We start from the raw sequence: 25,166 nt of genomic DNA, 5'->3' as shown, positions 1-25,166 counted from the left end.
CGATAAGTTTGTGTAGATTAGCTTGTAGTGATTTAAAAATCAAGGAACATTTTGGCGGAGCATATGCATTGGATATTTTACCTAAAGTAAGAAATCAATTTAGAAGCTTTATTGTGAATTTAGATCCTCAAAATCTACCGGGCAGTCACTGGGTTGCTATTTATTTTAGAAACGGTGAAGCATATTATTTTGACAGCTATGGATTACCTCCATCAAACGAAAATATCCTGCATTTTTTTAATCAAAATTCTCAAAAAGTACTTTATAACAAGGTTTGCTTTCAGAATAATTTTTCTTCCTCGTGCGGTTACTTTACGCTTTATTTTTTATATCAGTATTCAAGAAATTTGACATTAAAGGATCTTAATAAAAGAAATACAAGAAAAAATGAAAAATTTATCAAACTAGTTGTGAAGAAAAATGAATAGATGTTGCCACCACACATTTCATCGGGGAAATCAACATTGTACTGCGCTTATATATATGTGAGCAAAGCCACCAAACATTAGTTCATCGATGAAGCATGGAACATTACGGATATCTGTTGTTTGATTCCAATGGCACAGAATATTTTTATGTGCATAATGTTTTATTTAAAGATATTACTAGCTGTATCGGGAATTCAGTTGAAAATGAAATGATTGGAAAATGATGCTCTATTAAAATTTTGAACAATTTGGAAGTGATGAATCACATTCATGCTCATTTAAAAGCAAATGAATATTGAAACTATCGTGGGATAAAATGTTATTGCATGACTCATCACTAAATTTGTTTAACAATTTATTTGATCGTGTGATGATGGGGAAACAAAATATACGCGGCGGTGAAGATGTTCCAGATACAGTTCCTTGCACTAAAAAGAAGATTGGATACTTCATCATCCTTCCCGACGACAAAGTTATTTATGAACTTCATTTGTAAACAATTATTGTGTAAAAAAAAAACTATGTAATCTCTTTTTTTCTGCAACAAATAAAAAACGTATATTTAACAAAACTTTTTTTACTCACTCTTATTTTATAATAACACAGATTAGATATTTTTAAAAATACACAAATTGTACTATAATAAGCTTCATACCACATCTTTCCCTCTGTCTGGCATACTCATGTTAAAAAGCATCTGATATATTTCGACAGGTTGCTCTTCATCGTGAATATGCAAGCCAGTGAGGGCCTTTTTTTTTTAATACATTTTATTGTAAAAACTACATGAAAATAGATCATAATAACATGACAAATCAAAATAACACAAATCATAATAACAGAATCACAGTATACAAATCATAATAACACAGCATAAACATAATATTAAAATATACTGACGTGACAAAAGTCATGGCATATCTCCTAATATTGTGTCGGACCTCCTTTTCCCCTTTGCAACAACTTGACGTGGCTTGGACTCAGCTAGTCATTAGGAGTCCCCCCTGCAGAAATATTGAGCCATGGTGCCTCTACAGACGTCCATAATTTCAAATGTGTTGCCGGTGCAAGATTTTGTGCATGAAGTGGTGCCATAAATGTAAGATGAGATTCATGTTGGATGATCTAGGTGGCCAAATTATTCGCTATCATTCTGCGTTTAAACTCTGTTAATTTCGTCTTGGGGCCATAATTATGTCAGAAAGCTTTTCACATGAATAAGTGAAAGTCCTGCCAATGCAACTAGCCATTTATTCATTTTGTACCCGAAATTACTACCATCTATATATCCCATGACTTTTGTCAAGTCAGGGTATATATATACAAAAAACTGTTAAAAAAACATAATATGTGTAGCATATTGGAGTGGATAAAATCCATTAACAAATATGTCGATTAGTTCTTTCGTAGTGAGTTTCTTTCTCTTACATGATGTTAAAAATTCAGCATCGAATAATTGACGTGGAATAACATTTCATTTTTTATATTCTAAGTAGAGGGGGAAAAAATACATAAAATAGTTTTCAATTTTTTTAAATGGCCACTGTTTATAAAAATAATTATTAAGTACATATACCTTTTTTTTAAATTTTTTTTTCTTTACATTCTTCTTCTACAAGGAAATTGTTATGATGACCACAGCAATTGGCATTTATGCTGTCCACTTTTAAGAACATTTTTTCATAAAATGCCCACAATCCTACTTTATTTTGAAGAACAGTGCATATATCATGCTTTTTGGAAGTAATTGTATACTGTCTTATTAGTGTTTCATCATACAAAATTTTTATATGACTCAATGGTCAGATCTGCAACACTAGCTTTTTTAATACCTTTTATTTTTTATTTATTTATTTATTTATTTTTAATTGTTTTATTTTTTTTTAACATGTATTTTTGAATGCGAGTGCATATATTTTGCACTTTAACCCCACCAATTCTTTGATGGGTAAATTGCTTTCATTTTTCAAAAACCCTAATTTACCTTTATTACTTATACTGTGCATACAATGATGTTTGTCAAAATTACTACAATCTAAAAGTTCGTTGAAATACTTTTTTACGTCATTAAAAATATCATGAGTTTCAATATTCATATATAATGAGTCAGTATCAGTATAAATCAGTTCACACTTATCACTCTCTTAAAATACTTATAGTATAAATTATACATATGCAATTTCGACAATTCTAACACAGCAAAACCCACATAAATTGGTTTATCTAAACAAAACACTTGTTTTTTCATTTTATATAATGATAAATTTTTGTTTATCACTTCAAAATAATCCAGTAATGGACTTTGTAAGTATTTTTTGCTCTGAATTTCATTTAAAGCCGCTTTATCATTAACACGCCTTCTTACGTTTTGGCATGTTTTGCCGCAGAAACTATTGTTCATTTTTTTAAAGAATGATTTTTCAAAATAATTTTCGAATTCCATTCTTTTATCATTATTAAATAGCTCTCTAACCATTTATATTAGGAAAAAGCCAAAATCTTATGTATCTTTTGCAGAATAAGCCATTCTTCAAGATAAAATTTTTAATTTAAATAGTGACATATATAATTTTTCTTTTTGAAAAAAATTTAGTGTTAATTTCTTACATGGTAAAATATTTTTCACATTTAATTTATTGCACACCGTTTTCACATATGGCGACAGCATGTCGTATGTAATGGTTAAATGTTTGAGGGCCAACTGAAAATCGTTATGCATATCATGCAGTTCAGATGGATATAGGAGATCTACCTACCTGCATTGTTGAGAACTTGGGTCCATGGCTTCGTGGGGTCTGCGCCACACACGAAGCCTATCACAGGGTTCGTGTGTGGCACATTAGCCACATTTTAGTTAAAAAAATAAGCACTTATAAGCACTTTTCAAGCACATTTTAAGGAAAAAAATAAGCACCTGTCTAATTACATTATACACAACTGCATAACCTTAAAAGAAAAATTAGACTTGCAATTTAAAATATGAGCAAGGCAATATTTATTAAGAGAATGAGCATTACCTCAACCATGGAAAACAATAAACTTTTTTTTTTTTTTTAAATTTTAAATGACAGTTCAATTTACAGAATTAGTTTACAATGAGAGGGGAAAAAAAAAAAAAACTATGCAGAACTAAATTATATTACAAGACTTAATGATGAAATTTCAGTTCAAAATATAGAAAATAAATAATAATAAGCCATATTAATTGTATTCGCTTGGCACCTAATAACAAATACAATTTATTTTTCCACTCATATTAATATTTAAATAATTTAATTTAAATCAAAATTCTGAACAATTTCTAAATTTTCATTGCATAACAGTTTTCCCTTAACATATATTCCAAGCAAAGTAATTTAAGTAAAAAAGAGGAACATTTCTGAAATCAGGAGACGGGAAATTGCTTCATGCAGTCATCCTTTAACAGTAAAAGCTTAACTAACCCACATACTCGGAAACTGCCGAATATTCTGTATAGTCGAGCGCAACTGGAAAAAGAGGAGGGGGGAGATTGTAGCCGTTCTTTAGATTTAGCTGAGAAATATTCTGCTTAGAAAGAACAGTAAAACTCTTTTAAGTGTTCATAAATAAATCTCAGACTGAACATCAAAATTAATTATCTCTGCAAAATACCGCAAACGTTATTGCGCAATACGTGCGGCGTAATTCTTCCATACATGATATTACGAAATCGGAATCAACAGCTTCCGGTATTCGGAGAATAAAATAGGAAAAGAAAAATAAAGGAAAAGAAAGAAACTTACTAATCTGGGGTGTTTTTGATTCTAATTTTGAACAGACCCTTAAATTTCCGAAATAGAATCATTCATCGCTTGGGTTGGGTAGACCGCAAAACTTTTAGTTCTATTCAATCCAGATTGGACAGTGACAAAAAAAAAGTCCGCTTCTTCAATATTACAGATTTTGCGGAGAAAGGGGAGAACCTCCCAACCTCCGTACTGTATAATGTATTGGCAAAAAAGAAAAGAAATTATTCTGACTATTCTATTACTTTCCTTTTATTTAAGCCATTCCGAATATTATTCCTTAGAAAGCTAATCTGTGTAAAAATAAACCCATTTTTGGAAGTTTATCTACACTTCAGCAGCTACTGCAACTATATTATTATAAATATTCATTAGAGCGACATGCACCTGTCCATACTCTCGCGCGCACCATAGGTTACCTTAATGCAGAGAAAGGGGAAAAAGCTATTTCCGGGAGTATGATTCACCATTTGGTAGGGGGGGGAGAATGAACGTTCATTAAAAAAAGCACTAAAAGCAAAAAATAAGCGCTAAAAACAAAAAAAAATAAGGGCTTTAAAGAAAAAGTAAGCACCTATAAGGGCCTTTATATTTTATTTTCAAATATAAGGACTTATAAGCACTTGTAAGGACTGCTACAAACCCTGCTATCATTAACTATTATCAATTCAAATCGTGACTCATCTGACAAAACCACAGTTTTTTAATTGTCTAGGATCCAGTCGATATGGTTGATAATCCCAGTATTGGATCTAAAATATATCCAATACTGGGATTATGATCAGTGTTCAGAATATCAAAATGTTGTACTTCCTCTGCCGTCAACCATGTGAAATGTCTGTATGGTAGCGACTGATAACGTATGCATACAAATTGTTAGCATCAAGTACTAAAATATAACTATGGTTTGCTCGGGTCATAATCTGAAATATAGGGATTATTAGCCATCATATGTCAGGAGTAGTGGCCCCACTGTGGCAGCGGAAGTGACATCAGAGGTCACGTGACCGGAAGTGCCACCATTTTGTTGAGTGAAGTTGAGTTGTTTCGAAGAGGAAGTAGAATTGTTTGTTTTGAAAGTGGAAGTAGAAGAGGATGGAGATTTTAGGATTGAGATATTCTGGGTGGCTATGAGAATTTTTTGCAAAGTTTCCTGGCAATAATAATATTTTTCAAAGTTTTATGTTGTGGCAACGATCTTTTAAACCAAGTGTTTCGAAGGAGATTTTATTATGTCACTAGGCTGGATGATTGCACGTGCACGCGTCTGTCTGGACATGAAAATTGCTTCACATCTTTCGATGGCGAAAGAACACATTTATAAAGACTGTGTGTGACTGTATAAAGACTGTGTGTGACAGAAAACCAAGCTGTGTGTATGCTTCTTGAAATACTAGACATAGACTTATTTCGCCTTTCTTAAATCATTACTTTAAATTTATTCTTTGATGTTTTAAACGTAAGATTGTTCTACACTTAAAATTTTTCTCTTTTTATTTTAAAAGCATATTTTTTTTTTCCCCTTATTCTTATTTTACTCTTTTAAAATAAACATCAATAATGATGATGTTACATCTCTACTTTCCTCTGGATTATCCTTCATGGATATTATTTTCTGGAACTTTAAACAGTATTCTTCTACACAGTTTAATTGAATATTACATTTCTTACTTTTTATACTACTAAATAGGAGATACTCAGAACTTTTCCTTCTAATGTACTGTGCTAATGATTAATGACTGTACTAACTTTATGAAATATTATGCAAAACATTACAAATTCTGTTTTACATGTCTTACGTTTAGTCAAAGGATTCACCAAACTATGACAAATGTAAATTTTACACTCTGCATTTACACATTTTCCCTCATATTTAACTTTTATCCTGCTTTTAAAATATATTCATGATGCATTTCTGATACCTTTTCTCCAAAAATAATATAGACTTACAAGTTTCTTTATTGTAAGACATAGTGACTTTGAAGAAATCTTATGAGGAGTAATAAATTTTATGGCATAAAGTTCACTCAAATTAATACATGGGTCTTTTCTACCCAGTTTAGTTCAGACACGTATCAAAAGTATTTCATTTCTTATTATTTTATTCTACAGAAATTTACATGGATATATTCAGAATATTCGTTTTTTTAATTCAGCAGAAGTATTCATCTATACTACTAACACAAATTCTGTTAACTCTTTGAAATATTTTACAAAAATATCTTGGCTTTTCTTGTACACATCCTATCATCAAACATATATTATAATCATCAAATATATATTAAACCTTGATTAATTCATGCGAAAACGTCAGTTGAATTCTTTGTATGATTCCACCATTTACCACAGAAATTCATAAACACTTCTATGTTTGAACTTATCACAGCCTTGATTTCTTAGCAATGTACAGGATTTTTAACTAAAGAGAACAATATCAACATTATAATGTATTATTTTAAATTGAAATTATAGCCATATTTGGTAGAACTAAAAAAGATAGCTATATTTTTTTCATGCTTTCATGAACATTATTTATTGCATACACGTACAGAAATCTTTCCTTTTATTTTGAACATTTAATATCTTTTAATTCAGCCTTTTTTGTTTATTGATTACATTATTCATGTCATTATTTTCACACTTTAAATACTCTGACTATGCTATTTTTCACTTATTGCATTTCTCCTGAAGTTACGGCTATTTCTACTTTCATGGACAACTTTCAAGAGAAACCAACAATTTTTTTTACGTTCAATACGAAAAGAAACTCCTATAGTTAATACTTCCAGTAATGAGTCAGAAATGAATTACCCAGCATTTAATGATTTTACCTATTAGTTACCATTTCATCTCTTGAAATGTTTGCTTTATTAACATACTTTTATTTCTACAGCATAATGTTAATGTATTTATCTGATCTTATTTCAGTTCCAACTTAATTAAATCACTATCCAACTTCCTATAGTCTATTTTATAACTTCTTATACTACGATTTCTTTTCGTGAATTTTATTTTTCATTAATTTATTTACCAGTGTATTTTTTTATGAATGATATCTTGCTCAAGACTACTACAGCGTTCACATAACACATTTATAATAATATGCATATATTCACAGAAGGAACCAAAGAAAAATCTGCAACAGATATTTTACCAAAATTTACGTTATATTTTATCTTTCATACATGCCGAATAGAGAAATTTCTTTATAAAAATGCTCATCATATCATCTAATATTTCTTACTCCATTTAATGAGGAAGACCTCTTTTTTTCATTACAGAATTTCACCAAAAATCCAAAAATAATATTCCAGTTTCTTATAATGGTACATTGTAAGCATGCATAAGAACTTTCTAGTCATTTCAGAAAAATGAAACTAAATGTCACCTTTTTTCAAGACGAAAACTCCACAGACTATCTAAGTCATTCAAATTTTCCTACATTACGTACTCTAGAACTAGAGTCTTAACATAACTGTCACGGCATGCAATGAACTGGAAGTTGATCTCAGCACTATCCTTATCTTCAGGGCAGATGTTTTTATTTTATTTGGCTTATAATTCCTTACTAAATGTAGTATTTCATCTCGATCTACTCCATCTTTAATATGATTTAAATCAAATTCCTCGTCATTATAAATATCACGAATACACATCAAATAGTTTTCTGGTTGCAATTTTCTAATTTCGACTATGCGTAATTATGCTTTACGCACCCGCGCGTTGAAAGAAATGTTTAATAAAGTAAACAAATAAATATTAAGCTTTTTTTTTTTTTTTTTTTTTTTTTTTGTAAATTTTGATACCCTTTAGATCATAATTGCTCTTTATTTCATAAATTACGGTTTCTTTTTTTTTAAATTTTATAATTTCTGCATGCCATCTTACTAGATTTAAACTGATGATCTATAATCTGGAAAAATCGATAATCCGAAATCACCGAAGTCCCGAAGAGTCTGAATTAAAGACTTTTGACCGTATTCAATAAATCTGTAAACAAATCAAATTTCTTCACCTACATACAAACTTTGAACATAAGTCAGTACATCATTTGTATCAATAACACCCAAAAATTCATCAGTAATAATTAGTTTACTAAAATTTATATTGCGTTCATTTTGACGAATAAAGTAGTTTGCTATTTAAAGTCTAATTAACTGTAAACAAAGCTTGGTCAAAATAATGTTCACATTTTTCGATACACGGCCTTGTTGATAAGCATTCAAGTCCAAGCTGATTGCTATAACCTACTTGGCAACCAAAACACACAAAAAGGTCAGTAACTTTGTTGGAAATAAATTTTTCAATACACTTACACAAAGAGTCCTGCAGTTCATGAAATCCATTTGGACGGTCTGCATCATTAGCATATTCATGTTCAAAATGTACATCACCAACTGTTTTCTCACAAAATAGTTAGGAGTTTTAGAAATATAAGATTTTCCTTCATAACGGCACATATTTCGCTATATTTTAAGTCCAGTTTAAGTAAATGTTCTTTCCTCAACAGAATACGTTACGGTACGAATTTCAGTCAAAATTCTTTTCTTTGAAACAATTTTTGTAGTGATATAATTATTTCATCCTTGACATCTTATTTCAAAGGACACACATCTTTCTTTACAATCGAAACACTGTCCGAACCTTCAAAGGAAGCAAATGTATTTGCATGATCGCAAAACTATTTACCATACTGGTACCATTTGGACGGTCTGCATCATTAGCATATTCACGTTCAAAATGTACATCACCAACCGTTTTCTCACAAAATAGTTAGGAGTTTTAGAAATATAAGATTTTCCTTCATAACGGCACATATTTCGCTATATTTTAAGTCCAGTTTAAGTAAATGTTCTTTCCTCAACAGAATACGTTACGGTACGAATTTCAGTCAAAATTCTTTTCTTTGAAACAATCTTTGTAGTGATATAATTATTTCATCCTTGACATCTTGTTTCGAAGGACACACATCTTTCTTTACAATCGAAACACTGTCAGAACCTTCAAAGGAAGCAAATGTATTTGCATGATCGCAAAACTATTTTCCATACTGGTGGAAACAGCAAAACTCCATCTTTGGTAGGATGTAGCAGTTCATTCTCATAAGTCACATATTTCCGCACGTGGACACGAGTCAAACCTAAGAAACACGATACAGTCACAAAAGTATCCCCTCCAAGATGAAACATACTCTTTGGCAAAGAATCAAGCTTCAGCAAAGTTTTGTCATTTGAAGCAGAGCAAAATATTTTTGATGATAAACATGAATTTGCGTGCTGACTCAGCCAGTCGTCCTAGGGTATCTCAAGTATCTCATCTTCTAAACGTTCTTTTCTTGTGCAGAAAATCTTTTTATTCATACACGCTGTTGAGGTCACAGAATTAATCATGCCACTGTAATAATTAAATTCCATTTCATCAAACGAATACTTCACTTGCAGAAGTAAAATTTTTCTAAACGTCAGACTTATTCGAATAGTCTTCACTTGGGGCTGGGATGGGATATTGTGTTTCCAAACTACCACTAGAAGTTTCATCACTAGAATTGATCCATTTTAAAGACTTAGAATGTGAGTCACAATTCTCCCTCGTAAAATGCATCACTCACGTCGAACCATAACTCAGCGTGGGAATGCAGTACGAAGGGTCTAGCGTCTCTCTGTGCAGAGATCGTGGCTTTTTCCGTCAGGGTATTTGTTGAGCAGAACGTAATTACACTTTTTGTGGATGAGTGCTTCAACTTCATTTTTAATTTTCTGCAGCAAAGGAGTCTAGGCCTGGATGGCGACTGACGTCCCCGAAAAACTGTGAGTCCATCATCATCCCCGAAGGGCATATTGCCGTCCATAAATATTTAGGTTTAAGAGATGGAAGGGATAAGAACACAATTCCATAAAGATGGAATCTGCTTTTTCTTTGCCTTGAAAATCTTTAAAATAGGACAATAATAACTGATCGTCAAATTTGTTTTCAGTTATAGTGAGTATGCTAAGAGTTAACAGTAACTCCCTTGAAGTACAATCGTCTAAGATTTGTAATGAAATGAGAAATCTACCTTCCTATACCCACAAAGAAACTTTTTCTTTTGTCTGAAAAAATGTTGATAAGAAGCCATGACATCATTTTTTCAGAGTTTTGGCTGGTTCTTTCTTTGTGCCGCCATTTTGGTTTTCCCTGAATCCGTCATTTTTCAAACAAAAGCATGCACAGGCATGAAATGAGTGATGTCATCCACCGCAAAGCAAATCCTTAAAAATGCTCTTCAGATTTAGAAAAGTAAGCTTATCCAGTAGAATGTGTAAATATTCTTCTAATTCGAAGTTTATTTCCGAATGACATAGTGTATAAGATGTAAACTTACAGGTAGAAAAATAGTGAAGGTTAACTATCCTGGAAAGTCTGGACAGTAATTATATAAAATTAATTATACTGCAATTCTCTATATAGCATCATTCGAATAAAAGAAATATGACGGCAAATTCCTTGAATCTAAGTGGGCACATGATCTTCGCTCTTACAAAAGTTTTAGTAGAATTGTAAATTTCACGTAAGAGCGAAGATCAGGTGCCCACTTTGATTATGAAGTGGAAAAATTAAACTTGTAAAAACATTAATCTGCTAAAATTAAAAAGTATAATCTATTTACATTTGCAAAAATGTATAAACGTTGGATGAAAAATTAATAAACTACATTTGGTAAGAACTAGAAAAAAAATATGCTTGTACAATAAAAAAAGAAAAATTTTAAGTGTGGAATAATCTTACAATTAAGACATTAAAGAATAAATTTAAAGTAATGATTTAAGAAAGCCGAAATAAGTGTATGTCTAGTACTACAAGAATCATACACACAGCTTGGTTGAAATAAAAAACATATTCTTAGCAAAATCGTGATTAGTCTTTATAAATGCGTTCTTTCGCCATTGACAGGTGTGAAGTGATTTTCTTGTCCAGACAGACACACGCAATCATCCAGCCTAGTGACATCTCAATGGGTTTCGCTGGACAAGGTCAAATGATTTGGAGGGTAGACCAGGTGATAAAAGAAATTGGAAGGGACAAAGGAATGGCTTTGGGTTAATGCTCAGATCTCCCATGCCAGAGATAGCGAGTTCAATCCTAGCTTTTCAAAACCCATGCAATTCTGTTTCATTAAAAATTACTATGTTAAATAATAAAATCAACTAAAAATAATGGCAGATTAAATAATTAAGACTAGAACGGCAGTATGGGTCATTTTGACCCCTGAGCACTTTTGACCGTTGATTTCTTTTGTTTTATTGGAAGAAATCGTTTGGAAATTTTTGACTTTTCCTAAATAGATAACAAATATTTGTAAAAAAAAATTTCAGCATTCTAGGTTTGTTAGTTTTTGAAATATTGGCATGTATTCCTAGAACGGTGGACGGGGGTCATTTTGACCCCTTTACTTTTATTCCTGTTTCTGCTCGAGGCATTGTCAAATAACTCCTGAAAAACATTCACTGATAAGGATTTTTTGACTGCATTCAAACTATCTCCCAGAGGGATAAAAACCTGCATGGCCTCACTACTTTGTAATGTCTACATAAGTTGTTCGTTTGTTTGCATTTATTTATTCGTTTGAAGAAAATACTGCAAGGAAGGTAGATGCAGGGTTTTTCATGCTTATATTTCGTTTCAGAAATAGTTTATTTTACAGAAGTATTCTCCCATTTGTTAGTTCAGATGATAACAGTTAGGATAGATGTTTTCTTGGTAATCCCAAATCAGTATTTTAGTACATATGAATTCTGCCATCAAGTTTATTATCCCCTTTCCTTTACGCTGTGAGAATCATATGCTACAATATATTCCCTATCGTTTTCTGATAGTTTGATATTTTTCCACTTTTTCAACTTTGACAAAATATGTCTAATAAGCAGAAAAGAAGTCTTACGGATGAAGAAATTAAAAAATTGTTGCAGGAGCTACCTGAAAATGAGTCTGACAGAGGTGAAATTGATAATTTTTCTGTAGAAACTGAAGATGAATTCCAGACACAAACTACCGTATTTGACGGCATATAAGACGCACCCTCATTTAGACAGCCACACACAAGGAAAAAAGTTTCAATAGCATGGTTTCTTTAGCAAGTTTCAATAGCAAGTTCTCACGTTTCGTAAAAGCTAAATAAACAATTATTGAATGCAATTACCTTCACATATAAGACTGTATCCTTTACGTATAAGACGCAGGTAACTTTTTTGAGACCAAATTTAGGAAAAAAAGTGCGTCTTATACGCCATCAAATACGGTATTAGTGAATCTGAGGATAGCGAAGTAAATGAAGAACTCAGCAGAAATAAACAGGCAAAAACGGATCAGGGTATTTGCAAAACTGTTTTTATAGCTCCTGATAACACTATATGGAATGAAATAAATTCCAAAAATTCAGTCTGTGGCCGTGTTCCTGTTTATGTTCTAAAAGAAACAGAAGGTCCAACATCTTTTGCAAAGAGTCATGTTTCTGAGGACAAAGTTTCTTTCAAGCATTTTATTAATGATGATATCTTGCTGCATATAAATAAATGTACAGAATCCAAAGCTCATCCGCAACTTGGAAATAAAGACTGGAAGTTATCTCTGGCTGAGTTAGATGCTTTTGTCGCTATACTGTATGTTCGAGGAGTAATAGGAGCAAAGGGCTTAGATTTATATTCCTTATGGGAATACCATTTTGCAAAGAAACTATATCAAGAGATAAATACAATTTTTAAGGTTCGATGAAAAGACAACAAGATCTACTCGATTACAGATTGATAAATTTGCTCTTGCATCAGACATGTGGAACAAATTTATTGAAAACTGCAAAACGTGCTACAGGCCAGGACAAAATATTACAGTTGATGAACAATTATTCCCATCGAAAGCTAGGTGTAGATTTACACAATATATGCCTAATAAACCTGAAAAATTTGGAATAAAATTTTGGTTATCTGTCGACGTTGATACTAAATACCTCTTGAATGGATTTCCTTATCTAGGAAAAGATCCCCATTACGTTTGTCTGAAAATGTTGTCATAAAATTAACAGAGCCACATATAAACAAAGAGAGGAATATCCCCATGGATAACTATTTTACTAGCATTAAATTAGCAGAAATGCTAAAATCAGAAAATACAACTATGGTCAGGACAATGAAAAAGAACAGAAGAGAAATTCCTAAATCTTTAAAAAATATGTGTAGTAATCTTTATTCATCGACAATAGTGGAACATGATGATATCACACTTACCATCTATCAAGGCAAAAGAAGCAAAAGCGTTTTTCTACTGAGCTCATTACATTCTACCGTGAAAACTGAAGACAGTCTCAAGATGTTGCCCGATTCAATAGCATTTTACAATGCAACAAAGTGCGGTGTAGATATTCGTGATCAGATTTGTCGAAAATATTCACTTAAATCGGCTTCTAGACGATGGCCTGTACATTATCTTTTTCAATATTTTGGATCACACAGATTTGAACGCCTGGATAATTTATAAAAGCGTAAAAGGAAACACCATTAACAGGAGAGATTTACCGAAATTAGGAGAGGAGTTAAGAGTGGTACATATGGCTTCAAAACTCCCAAAGATCCTTCCTGAGTCTTCAGAAAAAACACATGAAAAGAAAATGGATATATTGAGAAAAAAGTGTCAAGTACAGAGATGCAATAGAAACAAATCTCAAGAACATTGTGCATCATGTTGTGTGCAGAAAATGCACTGGAAAAATTGTTAAAAATTATTCTTGTATCAACTGCATTAATTCTTAATACGAATGTGTAATCTCTAATATTTTAAACATTAAACAGAACTGAAACAAAATGCTTTACATATTCCATTCAGCTACACATATAATGATATAACTGAAACATCAGAGAACATTTCTCACTTCTGGGTTTAGAGTGAATAATTCTCTGAGTAAGTACATAAAAAAAATATTATTATATAAATTGTGTTTTATTTTAGTTAACATTAGTTTTAATTTGTGAAACCATTTATTTGAAATCAATTCTTATATCAAATTAATGAGTTATTTGAGTAACTGTAGTATGACCCAATTGATCACCATGTACTCGATACATTTACAGTATTTTTAAAAGTAATAAATTGTCATGTGATATTAAATATAAATTATGAAATACATATAAAGTACATATTTGTGCCAATGTATGGCATTTAAAATTGTTTTACCATTGTTATTTCAGTATATTCATCAAAGGGTCAAAATGATCACTTACCACTGTTCCAGTAGGTAAGATTTTCCTGCCATTCTAGTGTTAAAAGTAATAATGTATTAAATAATTAGATAATTAAAAATAATTAAAAGAGCAAAGAATTAAAAAATAGCGTACTAAATAGAAGAAATGATTAAAAATAATAAAATCTCCTTCGAAACACGTGGTTTAAAAGATCATTGCCACAAAATAAAACTTTGAAAAATATTATTGTTGCCACGTAACTTTGCAAAAAATTCTCGTAGCCACCCAAAATACCTAAGTCCTAAAATCTCCATGCACTTCTGCTTCCACTTTCAAAACAAACACTTCCATGTCCACTTCAAAACAATGCAACTCCACTCAACGAAATGGTGGCACTTACGGACACGTGACCTCGGGAGTCACTTCCGCCACCGCAGTGGGGCCAATACTACTCATGTCACTTGCCACATACTCCCCCTCGCATTTATGATTCTATCAACATATAATCGTTCGCATTGTTGAATAGTTGCAATTCTATTTTTGTACATTGTAATCCTGCATTCCGTGTGAGATTCCTGTCATGAAATGGACGGGATCCAAATTTTAATATGTCACAGACATTTCACGAAAGGCTGAAAGTATTTCGGCTAGTAGAAGGGTATCAACATTTTGATAAAGTTCTAAGTAATCTCCCAGTGTTTGACAGTGAAACGTTTTATACACAAGTTAGGCATTTTCATACTCATCATCTGATATATGACTATTTGTCAAATCACTAAAAATAAGAACTTTTCTCTGGTAAGCAGTTTCTTTTAAAACTGCTTCTGAATCCAGATAACTGTATGGAAATATTCCTTTCCTCAACAGTTAAAACTGTTTGCTTCACCTTTGAAAAAACTGTTGAAAATGTCGAACTTGTGTTTGGACTTAAGTTCTCAACTAAGGTATCTAATAAAGTGTCTAAAAACTGACAAGAATCCAAAATTTGATTTCATCTAGAGTAAACATGGTAATTTTTTCTAAATTTACCAGTGTGACATTAATGTATTTGAAAAGATCTTTCGGCATATTTTGTAAAATTAAATTTGAATCATAATTACACACTATTATGTATTACAACTGGAATAAAATATATGCATCTATAATTTAGATTACAAGATTGATGTGCTAATCTGTGTATATGTCTGTCACTCCAATGGCAGTGATTGCGGACTCACATCTCATTGGGTAAAAATTGCTTTTGACATATATGACAACTGTTTCTGTCATAAGTTTTAGAACTTTCCATTGGTAGAATTTTTTCCTTTTTTGTAACAACTTATATGATAGATATTTCAAAGTTTTTAGAAAGTTTGGTGATCTACTCCTACTGAAAAACTTTGAAACTCAGATGGAAAAGATGAAGAAACTTTTCTAGTGAGAGACTCGAAATCAGCAAAAAATACAGAATGGATGACACAATTGTTTAGACAAGTCAGTGAATTTAACTACTAAATTCTTTGGAATGCTTACTTTCTGAAGTTCTTTGCTTTCGCACAATTTTATGTGGGTTTCTAAACTGCATTTTTGCTGAAACCCTAGCAAACAGTTTTTACAGTAATGGTGAATACCTTTTCGAACATTTAATAATCTATTTAAGTTTTTAATTAAAAATAAATGATTTTTTTAAAAAAGTAAATCAATTTATTTTACAATCAATTACTACAGTTACATAATTTTAAAAAAAGCTAGTTAATAAAAGCTAGAATATTTAAATTACCAAATTTATTTCAGTTAATAAAGACAGTTGATGGAAATGCTCCCACTTTGGAACGAATCCCTGTCCTCCAATGCCACTTTTAAAAGTGAACATTCTTTTCTTCTTCCTCCGATACTGACACCTCATGTTCTTAAATTTTGCAATCATCAAGTCTATAAATGTAAGATACACAATAAGTATACATAAACATAAAATTCTCAATTACTAAACAAATTAAAATTTCACTTCCTTACAAGAGAACTATTTTGACACAACATTAATTTTGTTCCTGCAGAGAAAATTACAAAAAGTATTTTGGGGATACTTTTCTTAACTAAAATGCAAAAATAATGTTTGGATGAATTCAGTTTTTACTGTTAACTTGAGAAATCAATCTGCACGTAAAACCAATGTTCAATTTCCTTGTCTTTTTTAATTTGTTAAATCATACAAACAAATTAGAGATGGTAATCAAGGTTGTTCAGAAGTTGTGTACATATTATTAAATCTAACAGAATTAATATAGAATTATGCAATTAATTTTAGTACCCTAACTAAAAGTGTTCCTTACTAATGTATGCATTATTTATTTAAAGCATAGATTAATGTCAAAGTACCTGATAAACACTTTTCTGGTTATAGCAAACAATTACATCAGAAATAGCCAAATTCTGTATATACAGTCAAAAGTCGTTAATCCGGACCTCAATACTACAAACTTTCTGCGCATGCATCAACGCATAATGTGTTAACGCATGCGTATAATACTTTTACGCATGTGCATATGTGTGTGTGCATGCACATAATACGTTTACACATGTGTGTTTAGTGTATAACGGACGGTATAAGCTAAGATAAAATTATCTAATTATCTATTTCAATTAATGTTGCAGATTGCATTTTTCCTTAATCTTCGAATTGGATCCAGATTATTATTTTTTGTAGACTGTTAGAGCAATTTTATAAAAGTAAGCTTGAACTTTCGATTATGTCAAATAGAATTTCCAATGCTGGAGCTGCCAAAGGATCTACAAAACGAAAGTATGTTTCGAAGTCCATCAAACAAAAAGTGGAATTGCTGCAAAAAATGGATAAAGGCATATTTTTTGTTTCTCTCACCATTCCGAAATCTGTTTATCAATTTCACGCTGCTCTGGGGGGGGGGAAGGAAACGTCGCGGCGCGCAATGAATTGGATTGATCTGTCAGCACTATCCTTATCTTCAGGGCAGATATTTTTATTTTATTTGGCTTATAATTCCTTACTAAATGTAGTATTTCATCTCGATGGCAATTACAAGGCAAAACACAGACTGGTTTTACAAACTTTGATAAAATGTCTTTAAACAGATCATAAAACATTGATTGCAAAACATGAATTAATGGAATTCTGCTTTGTAGAACTGTGTTAAGAACATCGAATGATGGCAAAATGAATTGTAAAAAAAAAAGCAAAATGCTTTGTTAAGGTCCGAAGAAAAAAAACATAAATATTCGTTCTTCACAAGATAAACATACAGTAATCGGAAAATGTTTCGTGTGTTGAGCAATTTTTTTATTTTGAGAAAAATTTGTATCAGCTTTACGCTTATATTTTGCGGTATTATTTTGAGAACATCCAGTTGAATTGGTGAATGGTGGAGAAATTACTTTATTTTTCTCAAACCTATTTTTAACAATCGAAGCAGTAACTACATCTCCATTTACTTTAGGTATTTTATAACTTTAAATAGAGCCTTTTATTTTAAATCTCGAAGCATTTACTTCTTCTTTAAAAAATGCAAGAAGTGGGTTCTATTGATCGAGGATTCTAGATAAGCATTTCTTTAAAGACAGCCAGCATGTACACACGTTTCAAAATTTTTCTCATTTCAGTATTATGCAGCTGTTGGAACTGTTTCAATTTTTCCTTCCTTTTAGAAATCCTTTCAAGATAATAATAAATATCAACAATGTGTTTATCCACATTTACTGGTAAAGAAGCTACTCCTTTTTCAGCAGCTAAATTTAAGAGGTGACAGGTGCACATCATAATCTGCAAATCTGAATTTTCCTTTCTGAAGATGCCTGCAACAGCAGTCTTCAAGAATACCAATACTGGTGCATTATCGGCACCAAGACTGCACTCAATTTCTGAAGACTCTGGATTAAAAAAAGAAACAACAATTGGATACAGTTTTGAATCGGTATTATTGCTTCCATACTTTCCATTCCTAGAGAGGCAGAACGGAGCTGTTTTAATGCAATCAATAACTGAAGATTTATTTTTCAAATCCATTTCTTTAACAATTGCACCTGTTTTGGTCCTTGCACTTGAGTATTTCTTAGCGATTTCACCATCGGGAAACATTTTTCTAAATAAAGCTGCAGCGTGATCTAATGCATTCAGTGGCAGGTTGTGCTCCAGTAAAAAAGCAGAGAACAGACATTGTACATTAATAACTTTTTAGTCCTTTGTTTCCGAAGAAAAATTTAATTTTTCGTTTTTTACAAAATAATTTATGTTGTCCTTGTGTTTTTGTGTACACACATGTTTGAGAACACCCGCCCTTCCCCCATACGAAATCGAAAAATCGCAATGACAGACGGTACACTACGTGACCGCAAATTTATTACATTTCCTTGAGGAAGTAATGGAAGGAAAGTCAAATGTGTACGATTTTTGAAACGTACATGAGTATTTCACCTTTCTCGCAAACATAACAAAAGATGATAATTTCTAAAACTATTTCCCGAAGGCACGTGTACTCACACAACTCAGGACAAGATGAATGAAATAACTAAAGAACATCTAAATAACAGCCTTAAGCTTGCTTTGTGCTCATTGGCTAATATATACCAGATGACACGCAGTGGAGCTCGATGCGCATTGGAGAACGACGTTTCTTGATACGTATATGCTTTCACTCACAAAACAGAAGTTCTCATCTGATTCACAAGGTTTTGTTTTAGATATAATCTAGAGAAAATTCAATTGCTTTCAGACGTCCAAAATCACTTTATTTATTTATTTTTTTTATAACGAAGTATTAAGCCAAGTTCCATAAAAATCGCGAGAAATTTTAAGAATAAGAAAAAGTCAGGAGAAATATATTGTAAATCGGGTTGGCGGGAGAGCTGTCGAAAATCGGGAGTCTCCCGCCTAAATCGGAAGAGTTGGCAACTCTGTAATTCGCTTCCGATAGTGAAGAAAGTGACACAGAGGTTATTGAAAGCGAAAAAATTTCGATTGACAAATTAGTCGGTATTCTCGACACAGCAGTTATAGGACTTGAACAGCGGAACTGTGTAATCGAACAAGAAATTATGTTTGTTTATAGAATTAAAGAGAAGTATTATCACATAAAACGAAGCAACTTAAACGACTTACATTGAAATAAATGTTTAATAAAGTAAACAAATAAATATTAAGCTCTTTTTTTTTTTTTTTTGTAAATTTTGATACCCTTTAGATCATAATTGTTCTTTATTTCATAAATTACGGTTTCATATTTTTAATTTTATAATTTCTGCATGCCATCTTACCAGATTTAAATTGATGATCTATAATCCAGAAAAATCGATAATCCGGAATCGCCGAAGTCCTGACGAGTCCAGATTAATGACTTTTGACTGTATTAGATCATCAGTTTAAATTTAGTAAGATAGCATGTAGAAATTATAAAATTAAAAATATGAAATAATGAAGCATTTACTCTCTAAAGGGTATCAAAATTTACAAAAAAAGAAAGGCTTAATATTTATTTGTTTACTTTATTGAACATTTCTTTCAATTAAGTTGCTTTGTTTCTGTGCTAAGACCTTATCTTTAATTCTGTAGCCAGACATAATTTCTTGTTCAGTTACAAAGTTTCATGGTGTCGAAACTGTATTTGAACCAGATGGCGCTGTGTATGTCTGAATTCCTTTGAGTAGTTCAGTACATTGCTGACTGCAAGAGATGTAGAACTAATTTACATTAAGTTGAGAATTGCGAAATAAGTTTATATGTGTTTCTTTATTGTAAATGTATTTAATTGCGTCGTCAATAAAAATTAGATAAAATGACAGGCTGTGAAATTCAATGCTCGTCTAAGCGAAATTTTTTTATTGTTATTTGATTTGAATATTGAGTTTTAGAATTATTTAGCAAACGCGACAAAAAATGCATATGCGTATTTACAAAATCTTTCGGTGCCGAAAATCTGGAAAAGACCTTTAGATAAAGTAAATTGCGAATTGAATACTGAAAAAATTATTTAGTGAATTGAATAATTTAAATTGTTATGATGGATATTGAAGCTTTAAAAAAGATTAGAGCACCTGTCAGACGCATGGCAACTGACACTATGAAATTGTTAGAAACTGAAATAAACAAACAGGAAAGATCAGTTGATTTAATTCATGAACTTTTAGATAAGGAAGCTAATTTAAAGTATCGTAATGAGGAAATTCTAAAACTGCGCAAAACGGAAGAAATATAAAAGGAAATTGGAAAACAGCAAGAATATAAAGATAACATCATTACTTGGAAAATTCACACAAATAGAATCCTGAAAACGAAAGAAAGCAAAGTTGTTCGCGAAACTGAAAGAAGGAATGTTGTAGAAACCAGAAGTGGGCAGCAGAATACAGTAAAACTTCCTTGCTTGCAGATACCTCAATACGATGGCAATATATTATATTAAGGTTTAACAAATTTTATTCTCAGTTTGAAGTAGCTATCCATAAAAATGTGAATCTTAGTAATGTAGAAAAGTTTAGTTATTTAAAATCGTACTTAACAGATGAAGCTGAGGTAGCTCTATGTGGTTTAGCATTCAATTCTGAAAACTATGAAATTGCCTTGAACATATTAAAAGAACACTTTGGTCGAAAAGATATTATTATAGATACGCATATGGCAAGACTTTTAAACTTAAGTCCAATACGAAAATCATATGACATTGTAGCGTTGCGTAGACTTTATTCAGAATGCGAAACACATATTCCAGGATTAGAAAATAATGGAATTAATCCTAATAGTTACAGTTGTCTATTGTATACCGTGTTGTTAAAATCTATACTCAAAGATTTGTCCTTAGAATTTTCTCGTAAAACACATTAGGAAGATGAAAACAAAATAACTGATTTATTGGAATTTTTAAAGAATGAAATTCAGTGTTGTGAACGTAACGAGTAATTAAGTAGAGACTTTAATTTAAACACTACAGGTTTGCGATTGGAAACTAAATTTAATCCTTTACAAAAACCTAATCAAAAGCATGGGAGATTTAATAAAAGCAAAGTTGATTACAGCAGGAAAAGTAAATTAAATTCGAACATTCCTACTACTTCTGCATTTATTGTTGATGTGAAAAAAAGTATATTTTGTACAAAACCGAAAATAGATCATAATTCTACCTCTTGTCCCTTATCAGTAGAACAGAGAAAATTAATCCTTAGAAAAAATGGTATATGTTATTCCTGTCTTTCTAAGGGATATATATATATAAGCAGTGTAAAACAAAAACTATTTGTGGCAGTTGTAAACATTTGATGAGTCATGAATTGATTTGCGATCAAATTATGTTTATTCTTCTTTTCCCCCCTCCCTCAGGAATCTTGTCACATGGTCGACCCGAATAAATTAAATGTTGTGTCTTCCCTAGCATGTGTGAATGAATCAGATGATTGCAACATACTACTTGAAACTTGCTCAGCAGTATTAATAGGCAGTAATAAAGTAAAGAAATTAATATTTTGTTAGATAATGCGTCACAGAGATGTTTTTTGAAAAAAGAATTAGCTGTAGAAATGAAACTACCCATAACTAGACAATAAAGTCTAGCTGTTTACACTTTCGGCTCTAGAGTGCCAATACAGAAACCGTAGGACGTAGTTCAGTTTACACTTTGTAATTTATATAATTCGGACAAGAAAATAACAATTGAAGCACTTTTGACTGATTGTATTTCTGGTTCACAGTTTAAAGTATCTCATAATAAATTAATGCAAATACTTTCAAGGAAGAACATTCAATTGTCAAACTTAAGTAAATCGTCAGGAAATGAATTGTCTCTGCTTTTTGGAGCACAGTATTTTTGGGATATTCATATGGGAGAAAAGGGGTGATTAAACAAATCTTTGTATTTGATTGATATTCTGTTTGGGAGGTTTGTTCAAGGTCGAATCCCTACATCAGATTTAAATGCAAATTGGGATATTTCTATTGATGTTGTTAAATGATTGAATGTTGCACTGCATTAAATGAAAAACTAATGCAATTTTGGCAGTTAGATTCAATGGGGATAAATTATACTCACACAGGAGATTTCAAATTTAATGAGGAATTTATTTCTCAATTCGAAAGTAATTTAAAATATGAAAATGGAATGTATACAACTAAATTATTCTGGGACGGTAAACCAGAAAACTTGTCTAACAACTTTGCAGTAGCAAAACAAAGATTTCGTAACTTAAGTGTAAAAATGAAAGAAAACGATTGAGTTTATAATGATATAAGAATATAATTAAGGAGCAATCAAAACTGAATATCGTTGAAGAATGTACTTCCAGCTTAGAAGAGAATTCTTATTATATGCCTAATTCAGCTGTAGTAAGATCAGATAGGGACACAACGAAAGTCAGATTGGTTTTCGATGCATCGTCAAAAGGTGCTTGAATCCTGGGCCACCATTGAATTCCAGAATTTTGGATGTAATCTTGCGATTTCGCATTCAGCTGTGATATTCAGGGAGCATTTTTGACCATAGAAATAGCGGAAGAAGATAGAGACCATTTACGATTTTTCTGGTTTCCAGATGAAAGTGATTCAAAAACTTACAAAATTTTATGAATGACTCACATGCCCTTTGGAGGGACATCAAGCCCATTTATCCTTGCTGCGACTATTAAATGCATAATAAGATCATAATCAGCATGATTATGCCTCATTCATAACCAAAAGACTGAATGTTGTCATCACTGCTGCTGCTTGTCCTGCTGATTAGAACAAACCTGAAAAGCCTGATGTACGCACGGTTGGTAAGTTAGTCAGGCTCTATTTGATACAGTTAGTGTCGTAGCTTCTTGTAGAATTCCAGGGGTTGTAATCCAGTTATTTTAAGTCTCACTACATGAAAGGGGTTGTAATCCAGTTATTTTAAGTCTCACTACATGAAAAGATAAGTTTTACTTGAATTTTTACATTTTTGTGTGTTATCCTTTTTTTTTTTTTTTTTTTGTGTGTGTGTGTGTGTGTGTGTGTTTTGTGTTTGTATCTTTTGTGTTTGTGTGTTATCATAGTGAGTATTTATGAAAGGCAATAACTCGCTTTAATATGTAGACATAATTTTTAAGGGTAAGCAGTTAGTTATAAATAATTAAATTATGTAGTTTGATAATCTTAGTCATTGCGGATTTACATGGCCACTATTTAATTTTATTTTTTAACAATATTTGTTAAAAAAGCCCTACTAAAATCAAAATCTAATAAAATTTCACAGTTTAAAATACATGTAATTTATGACATTGATTCTTAAATGATATTAGGATAATTACACATTTAAAAGCTACAAAAAAATTTATGTTTTGTCACAACAACATTCAAAAAATTTTTAGCGGTAATTTTAATTGAATATTCTGAGACAATTAGATGGGGAAAATTCTTATGAAAAAATTAAAAAGACCTTTGTAATTAATCATATAGCTAATTTTGCTTTTGCTAAGAGCTGTTCCTTAATTTATGCTTTACAACACTATACCTTGTTTATTTTTCAGATTCAAAATATTGTGTAATAAGTTGCTAAAATGAAATTTTACAATATGACAGCAAAAAATGAAAATGTTTTATTTTAATGTTATTTTTTAAATATAATTTAAATACATTACCATTATTTTAATGAAATTTATGAATGTTACGATGTTTTAAAAAAATTAGCCGAAAAATTCTCAGATCTTGGAATTAAAAATTTTCTATAGAAACTATCTTAAAATTGCCAAAATGTTGATAAGTCACCAAGTTTAGAACCATTTAATAAAAGAATTCACATCTCCAAAAGCGAAATTTGTTTAAGAGCTCTTTAGTAGAAAAAATGAATTTCGAAATGCATATATTTCACTTCTTGCTTAGAAACTCTAGTATCCCATCATTTATTATTAGAAATAGAAACAAATTATAACCCATGAACCCATTCAAAAGATAACCATATATGTCAGTGAATTGCCACAAATATTCCACCAAAATGTTAATTCACACTCAAAACAGACGGAAATTTCATATGATTAAAATTAAGGACCTTCTGCTGAATTTGACCAAAATTAAGGACTTTTAAGGACCAAAAATTGATTCCCAAAAAATATAAGGACTTTTAAAGACTCTTAAGGACCGTACGAACCCTGACAATATGAAGTTTAATGAAAATTGTCTGCATTTAGTATTACTTCTGCTGATAACTAATATTTCTGGAAGAAAAGAAAAAAATTCTATGCCTATATTTTTTTTTTAAAGTTATACCAGATAAATTTATATATATAGCATAAGCATAGTATAGTACACAGTTGTAGTGACCTTAAAAGAACAATACATTTTCTTACATCTGGCATGTTTTATTTTTTACTTTTTATGCAAGTATGCATGCATGCATATTTTGAGCTCCAAGTTAATCTAAATACATATTTTAATAATATTTGGATGAAAAATAACACTTTTTTTCAAAAAAATTTTAAAATAACATTGCTCACTTGAGTTAGTTTAAACACATTTTGTAATAGCTAAAAAAAACTATGATTAAAAAATATTAAATAAATAGTTTAAATTATCTTAAAATTTCGTAAAACAGCTCAAGCATAAAATACTAAGAGCTTTTAATTTTCTTAATGTATTTTTTTATACTTAAGATGATCAGCAAGCTCCTTTTGAACAATCTTTTCAAGCTCCAGTTCTTCAGTATTTTAGTCCTTTTAGCTTTTGATTTGCAGACAGTCCACCTGCAAAAATAAATATATATATATATTAACAAAACTAATGTAAGCATTAATTTACAGTAAAAATAACATAAGCATCA

The 25,166-nt window shown here is 31.1% G+C and overlaps 1 long non-coding RNA gene across 1 annotated transcript in view; it reads right to left on the bottom strand.

Moving 5' to 3' along the window:
• Positions 1-1,162: 1,162 nt before the first annotated feature.
• Positions 1,163-25,166, bottom strand: part of LOC118189659 (uncharacterized) — a 48,160-nt gene continuing 24,156 nt past the window's right edge. The window contains exons 2-3 of the long non-coding RNA XR_004758297.2: positions 24,995-25,089; positions 1,163-16,314 (exon numbers count right to left, since the gene is read on the bottom strand). This is a non-coding gene — a long non-coding RNA (uncharacterized LOC118189659). The remainder of the gene's footprint in view (positions 16,315-24,994; positions 25,090-25,166) is intronic.

Source organism: Stegodyphus dumicola, chromosome 1, assembly GCF_044657685.1.
Source record: "Stegodyphus dumicola isolate Sdum_Otavi_A_Nest chromosome 1, ASM4465768v1".
NCBI lineage: Eukaryota > Metazoa > Arthropoda > Arachnida > Araneae > Eresidae > Stegodyphus > Stegodyphus dumicola.
The sequence above is the reverse complement of the archived record's forward strand: the minus strand, read 5'-3'. Positions and strand labels throughout refer to the sequence as shown.